Genomic DNA, 7905 nt, shown 5'->3' on the forward strand with positions numbered 1-7905 from the left:
TATTATTATTATTATTATTATTATTATTATTATTATTGTTGTTGTCATCATAATAGATGCCTCTTGTTTTTGTGATATTTTTGTATACTATTCTCTATTATATATTATTTTCAGTCCTTTTCAAACACGGAAGTATTGTTTCATTATTTTTCGGTACTATTTTATTTTCTGTTCTCTTTGTGTGGTAAAACACATAAATTCAGAGATTAAGATTTCACTGATTATCTGATTTATAATTACAGTATAACCAAGCAAACACTGGTATGAAGGAGCACGATAATAGTGAATGTCCTGCTCGGTGGAAATAAGTTTGTCTTCACATACACCTGCGACCACCTATAATTTTAGATCATGGTGCTGATAATAATGATAATATCCAGAGAAAGCGTAAGAAAAACCAGGGAAAGTGGAAGAAGGAAAAGTGGAGTGGAAACGTGATGACATAAATACTGGACTCTCAGAATCTTCCAGCAACTCCCTGGAAGTGGAAGCTGTGAAGCACAACTCTTACAACACTGGTAGGTGCATTGAAAAGTATGTTTGTTATATACCACATTCATTCCCCTTCACCACTGTACTAACCGTTTATGTGGCACTTTCATATAAAAAATGGTCTAACTAATAAACAGCAAGAAAAAATAGTTTGTCAGCCACTTCTGCAGTCTGGAGAGGCCGATTGATGCCTTGGTAGTAAGTGCCTTCGCAGAGTTGCTAAACCGGCGACTACTCCGTGAGACTGATTCAAGGCTCTTTACTTGTACAGTCATGAACGCCAACCCCGACTACACGGGCATGTGGCACGCTGCCCAAGAGCCGACCGTGCCAGGTTTTCTATAAGAGACAACCCCGAATGGAGGAGGCCGAGGGGACGCCCACAAAGCTCGTGGAATGAGCAAGTCAATGGATCCTGCTATGAGGTGTTTGGGATGGGAGAGGGGCCTGCAGGAAGAGATGCTTGGAGGAAACCAGAGTTTAGCATTGTAGGGTGGGCGAGGCGACGAGCCCCCGAGCGTATGCCCCCATTGACTGATTGTCTGTGTTTAGTCCATCTCTGCACAGCACTTTTACAGAGCATCGTGTGGATCAGCCGGCCGGAACGCCATCAGCACTCTCTTCACGCAGCCGTGCAAGGCTTTTGTCTCGACCCTCCCGGCCTCCCAGCCGTCACGGCGTCCAAAAACTGAGCCTGTTTACTAGGGGGTAACTATGCCATCCACCGTGCTCTTGAATTTATCAAGTTGTTCCCTTCCATCAGCTTGTCATACGTACATATTTTTTTCCGTATTGACAGTCGTAAGCAGTCTTTAGGATTAAAACAGATATTTAAATTGTGTAATTTATCAAATTCTATATAAATCTTCAGTTCTATAGACTGCTGACAGCTGGCATTAAATATATAATGTGCATATTATAAGTTTTACTGTAAATTGCATGAAAAAAAAAGATGGAAATTCATACTTACAAAACTGTACAAATGACATAAGTGAAGGAATGTATAGTAATAGGGCATAAACCTGCACAGAAAGTCAGTAATTATGGCTGAAACAATACAGAACAGGTAGAAAACTTGCCGAATTGGCACAAAAAAAACAATAAAATTAAGTAAACAGGGCATAAAAAACGTACCAAAGTCAATAATACCTCGAAGAGTCTCCGGAGAAACACTGCAAGCATGCGGTTGTAGAAGATACTCGTAATAATGTTCCTTAGTTATATTCAGTCTTCATTCATATGGAGTTTACACAATGTTGATAGACAGCTGTGTGATGTATTCCAGTAACATCTCCCCTCTCCAACAGATTGGTCCGGAAGTTTGAAGGCCGAACCACTCTGCCACAGTGTGCAAGGCAGCTCCACCCAGGGACGTCAAGCCGGGAACCTTGTCGGAGGGCCGTAACACCTGGCACGGCCCGCACTCCACCGCACCTGGAGGAAAGCAACGGCCGCCAGGACAAAGAACACTCCCGTTCCCTTGGCACCGTGTCCATTTTGTCCTAAGCTTTACAGAACTTGATTTTCCATTTTTCAGGTGCTGGTTATAGCGCCGGTAAGCTTTCTCGAGAGACCTCTTGAACGGTCCCGGCCCGTTAGTGGCGCAGGCGAATTTTATTAATAGTGGCTGCCGTGATATTTGGCCCATGCTGCCCCCCGGTGCTCCACTTGAACGAAGTCGCTGAAGTTAGGGTTGACTGAAGATCTGGGCAGCACGAGGGTGATCTGCGCGTGTATCGGTGGGACTCGAACCCAGGTCAGGGGTCACCACGCCTGCACGCTGACCACCGCCTCCCTTATGCTTCCGCTTCTAGTACTTTAGCTGCCTGGGGACTGAAGATCACTACTGTTATTTTTTTCTATACTGTAAAACAAGGGGGGGGGGGACCTAGGGAGCTATAGTATAGGAAAAAAATTGGAAAAGAAAGTTCTGTTAACATTGAGTTGTCTGTAAACCTGTGTAATAGTGCTCGGAAAGCTAAAGTATAAAATGTAAAGGGAAAATTAACAGCAAAATATTGTATTGATCTGAAGACCTGCTCAATAAACTGACGGGAAAACTTTTCTTGTTTCAATTTACACAACATGCTTGCAGTCTTTATCCGGAGACTCTTCGAGGTATGATGGACTCTACACAGTTTTTTGAGTTTACAGGCATTTATATTGCTGTTTTTGCGCCCTTTTTTCAAATTTTCTTCCTATTTCATATTTTTTCAACTGACTTTAGTCCAACTTATCACAGTTCTTGGAGCCGTCACTGTGTTTTCCTACAGTGTCTTGCTCTGGTTGAGTCGGGACAACAGTGAGGTGACGAGTGTAAGCTGGCAAGATTAACTCGATGGGCGAATTGAACCTTTAGGATGTAATAAAGTGAATATATTCTTTAGTTTGTTTGACCATTTAGTTAATGTCCATTAGGTCACACTAACCAATCAGTAGTAGATCTAGTAGTCATCTTGCTGTTATAATGAGTCAACTAGAGAAGAATGACAAACTGCACAATGGCCACAAGCACAAAGAAAATATAATATATTAATACGTGTACACAATGACCTGAAGAACTGTGCTAATGTAAGGACACTTTCGACAAGTTGGTAAAGGAGGAGGAAGGAACGCGGGTGTGTGGAGATGAGTTTATTCCCGACGAATTTCGTGTTCACTCTGCAGGGGACCCGAGGCGGCTCAGGTGTCCTCCTGCTATTCACAGGTCACATCGTATATATGAACCCCTGAAGAGCGAGCGGAAGGGAAACTAGTAGGGAATAAACTCACCTCAACACACCTGTGTTACTTCCTCCTCCTTAACGCAACTGCTGAGTAAAAAAAAAGGGGGGGGAAGGAAAATATGGTAATAGGTAAAACAAATTACTAAGTGAAAGTCACTAAGATATCATAATGTCAAAACTCATCGCTATCCCTCCATTAAAATGATTTATCATCAATCTTACAGTCCAGAACAATAATGTACATTAATAAGATAAGAGGAATAAGCTCGCTAGATTAACAGGTTTTAATTATTTTGAAGCAAGACGTGACTTTCGATTATTATTTTTTTCAATGAGTACAAAAAGACCATATCGTAAAATGTTTAAAGAGTACTGCCACAGCCTACTTAACCCTATATACATAAACACAAACAAACATAGAAAAGCGACTTCCCTGCATCTGCTGTCTGTCTGTTGTCCAGTCTCCACACAGACAGAAGACCACCACTATTCTGCTCAGTCTTCCTTCCTTCCTTCCCTCTAGGTTCCACACTCTTCCTGTAACAGGGAACAACATTACAACAACTAGACTAAATGTGGGTCCTTAATACATGATCACACATACATGGATATAAACATACATACATACACACATTAAGACACATATACATGGATACATATATACATACATTCTTACGTATACAAAGACACATACACGGACACACAGACATGAACCCACACCTACATACATGAAATAATACACATGGATTCATACGTACATACACAGGAAAGTACACATACTTATTTAGGAATGCAAATTTTAAAAGACTAGGAGAGAGAGAGAGAGAGAGAGAGAGAGGGGGAGAGAAAAAGGGGGGTAAGGGGGTCAGGTTACGGCGGTTTGTTTGTTAGGGGTGGGGGTGGGGGTTCCGGGAGGAGGAGGAGGAGGAGGAGGAGGAGGAGGAGGAGGAGGAGGGCTTAAAACGGTGAGTGGTTTATGGTGTGTGTGGTTGCGTTAATTACACACACACACACACACACACACACACACACACACACACACACTGTCACCCCACTCATTTATTTTCCTCCAATCACCCTTGCTAACGCTCCTCCCTTTTCTCTCCCCTCAACAGGTCCCGTCAGAGGAGGAGGAGAGGAGGAGGAGGAAAGAAAGAAGCAGAATGAGGGACGAGAGAGCAATCTTTTGGTGAGGGGACGGATGGTTTTCCTCCTCCTTCTCCTCTTCCTCCTCCTCCTCCTCCTCCTCCTCCTCCTGTATCTCCTCCACTTAGGTCATTCTCGTAAGTGACTAGAATGCGATTAAGTGTTACGTTAAGGAGATGAAGAAGAGGAGGAGGAGGAGGAGGAGGAGGAGGGAGCAGAACAAGAGGAGGAGGTAAAAGTAGCAATTAGGGAAGGTTCTCTCTCTCTCTCTCTCTCTCTCTCTCTCTCTCTCTCTCTCTCTCTCTCTCTCTCTCTCTCTCTCTCTCTCTCTCTCTCTCTCATACTCTTTCCTCTTCCTATTTCATATAATCTCCCTTATTTTCCCTTTTATCCCTCCTTTCTCTCCCTATTTTCTCCCCATTTTCCTCCGTTCTCTCTTCTCCTTTGCTTTCCTCTATACCCATTTCTCTCTCTCTCTCTCTCTCTCTCTCTCTCTCTCTCTCTCTCTCTCTCTCTCTCTCTCTCTCTCTCTCTCTCTCTCTCTCTCTCTCTCTCTCTCTCTCGTCTACTCATTTTCATCTCTCCTCCTTCTCTTCGCCTTTGCTGTCCTTCATCTTCCACCTTTGATTAGATAGTTAGTGTAGCTTGTCACAAACAGCCTCGTAAGGACCAGCAGGTCTGCTATTGTTTGTTCTTCCTTTGTGTTTTTTTGTGTTCCTTTTTTTTCACTATCTAAAACTTTATTACTTTCCCTTAATTTCCCTTCCTTCCCTTTCATCCCCTACCTTCCTCCCCTCCTCACATTCTCCCCTTTAACCCTCTCCACCTCTCCCCTATTCTCCTCTAACCTCCTTCCTCTTCCCTATTCCCTTCTCTCTCCTCTCCCCATCTTCCCTTTTCCCCTCTTCACACTCCCCTACACTTCCTCCCCTACCCCTTCAACCCCTTTCTCCCCTCCCTCTCCTCCCCTACTTCCCAATATCCCCCCCTCCTCTCCCCCTGTTTTCCTCCCCCTTCCTAACCTCCCTCTCCCCTCCCCTTACTTCCCTTTCTCCCCAATACCTATTTCACACTTCTCCCTCTTCTCCCTCATGCTTCCTTTTACTCTTCCTTCCTCCCACCTCTTCTCAGCTCCTCTACATCCCTTTCTCTCCCCTATTCCCCCCTCCCTCTTCCCATATGCGCTTACCTCCCCTTCCCTATCCTTTTCCTTCCCCCTTCTCCCTTTGTACTCTCTCTCCCCTCGTTCTCCTCCCATCCCTTACCCTGTTCTCCTTAATGTTTCCGATTCTACCCTCCCCCAGCACCTATTTCAACCCCTCTCCCCAGCTCTCCTCCCTTCCTCTACTTCCCTACTACCAATACCTATTTCAACCCCTCTCCCTCTTCTCCCCAGCTCTCCTCCCCAGCCCTCCTACCAATACCTATTTCAACCCCTCTCCCACTTCTCCCCTTGCACCCCCTCTCCCTAGCTCTCCTCCCTTCTCCCCCCCGCCTCTCCCACTTCACCCCTTGCACCCCCTCTCTTCTCCCCTCTCCCCAGCTCTCCTCCCTTCCTTCCCCTACTACCAATACCTATTTCAACTCCTCTCTCGTCTCCCTTGCACCCCTCCCTCCTCTGCCGTCGTCTCCCTAGCTCTCCCTCACCTCCCCCTACCCTTTCTCCCCTTCCCCCCTTCTTCCCTTCCTCCCTCGGGGCGCGGAATGAGGGAAAGTGTGAAGATCTTGATAAAACGCGACAGGATCGATATTTCCACCGCCGGCAATGAATAGGATGCGTCCCCTTAATCCGTCTGATCTGATAAGTGGCTCGTGTGTGTGTGTGTGTGTGTGTGTGTGTGTGTGTGTGTGTGTGTGGTCGTTGGTGGTGGTAATGTGTCTTTGTTGGGCAGTTGTTGGTGTGTGTGTGTGTTTGTGTGTGTGTGTGTGTGTGTGTGTGTGTGTGTGTGTGTGTGTGTGTGTGTGTGTGTGTGTGTGTGTGTGTGTGTGTGTCCTGCTTCTCCTAAATCTCCTTCGTTTGTGCTTTGTTTTACTTCTGATTTCTTTTGTCTCCCTTTCTTCTTCTTCTTCTTCTTCTTCTTCTTCCTCTTCTTCCCTCGTACAATCTCGACACTATAAAAATCTTACTGAATACCATCGTAACCAGTCTAGTTTACATCTAAGCAGTCTTAAAAACTAAGAACGGGCTACATAATATCCCAAAAATTATTTACACAGTCTTCGATTCAAATTGTCTAAAAAAAAAATAGCTACGAAACGGCCAGCTAGAATAAGTAAACTTCATATAGTTTTCACGAAATCAAATAAGTAAAGTACATATAGTTTTCACGAAATCAAATAAGTAAAGTATATATAGTTTTCACGAAATCAAATAAGTAAAGTACATATAGTTTTCACGAAATCAAATAAGTAAAGTACATATAGTTTTCACGAAATCAAATAAGTAAAGTACATATAGTTTTCACGAAATCAAATAAGTAAAGTATATATAGTTTTCACGAAATCAAATAAGTAAAGTATATATAGTTTTCACGAAATCAAATAAGTAAAGTACATATAGTTTTCACGAAATCAAATAAGTAAAGTACATATAGTTTTCACGAAATCAAATAAGTAAAGTATATATAGTTTTCACGAAATCAAATAAGTAAAGTACATATAGTTTTCACGAAATCAAATAAGTAAAGTACATATAGTTTTCACGAAATAAAATAAGTAAACTTCACATAGTTTTCACGAAGTCAAAGCGGCATGAAAAAGTAAAAAACAGGCTTCTTTAAATCCAGAAAGTTTAAATGAAAGCCTTATCGAGTCTAAACAGTCAAAAGAACTAAAAAAAAACTCAGAATCTAGAACCAGCTTACACACAGCCTTTGTAGAATGACCCCTATAACCTACAAAAAAAAAAAGCAAAGTCCGAGTACCCTTCGTGACGTCTAATCTAAAGAATATAAACACACGACCACAGAGCCCAAGCAGTCTTAACGGGCCATTCATATATACACTACAAGGCAACAAGCGTTCAAACATCCAAGCACATATTTGACAAGACCTTCGTAAGGGCTTTGGGGCATTTCCAGGTGTAGTGTTATGAAATTTGGGTATTTTCAGGGGTAGTTGTATGGAGTTTGAGCATTTCCAGGGGTAGTTTTAAGAAGTTTAGGCATTTCCAGGGGTAGTTTTATGAAGTTTGGGCATTTCCAGGGGTAGTTTTATGAAGTTTGGGCATTTCCAGGGGTAGTTTTATGAAGTTTGGGCATTTCCAGGGGTAGTTTTATGGAGTTTGAGCATTTCCAGCGTTTTGAGCATTTCCAGCGGTAGTTTTATGGAGTTTGAGCATTTCCAGGGGTAGTTTTATGGAGTTTGAGCATTTCCAGGGGTAGTTTTATGGAGTTTGAGCATTTCCAGGGGTAGTTTTATGGAGTTTGAGCATTTCCAGGGGTAGTTTTATGGAGTTTGAGCATTTCCAGCGGTAGTTTCATGACCCTTCTGTACCATGAACCTAACAGCGCACTCATGAGGACCCGATTGCTCTCCTTTT

General features: G+C 43.2%; 1 long non-coding RNA gene across 7 annotated transcripts in view; it reads left to right on the forward strand.

The window, feature by feature from the left end:
* LOC127005539 (uncharacterized) overlaps positions 1 to 2554 on the forward strand; it is a 231861-nt gene extending 229307 nt beyond the window's left edge. For 5 of the 7 annotated variants that reach the window (XR_007758671.1, XR_007758667.1, XR_007758672.1 and 2 more), the window contains 3 exons: positions 243 to 518; positions 1071 to 1200; positions 1800 to 2554. This is a non-coding gene — a long non-coding RNA (uncharacterized LOC127005539). Of the gene's footprint in view, positions 1 to 242; positions 519 to 1059; positions 1201 to 1799 lie in introns of all 7 variants that reach the window. The other 2 variants (XR_007758670.1, XR_007758673.1) reach the window with 2 other exon arrangements.
* The last annotated feature ends 5351 nt before the right edge of the window (positions 2555 to 7905 follow it).

This window comes from Eriocheir sinensis, chromosome 30 (assembly GCF_024679095.1).
Source record: "Eriocheir sinensis breed Jianghai 21 chromosome 30, ASM2467909v1, whole genome shotgun sequence".
NCBI classification, from domain to species: domain Eukaryota; kingdom Metazoa; phylum Arthropoda; class Malacostraca; order Decapoda; family Varunidae; genus Eriocheir; species Eriocheir sinensis.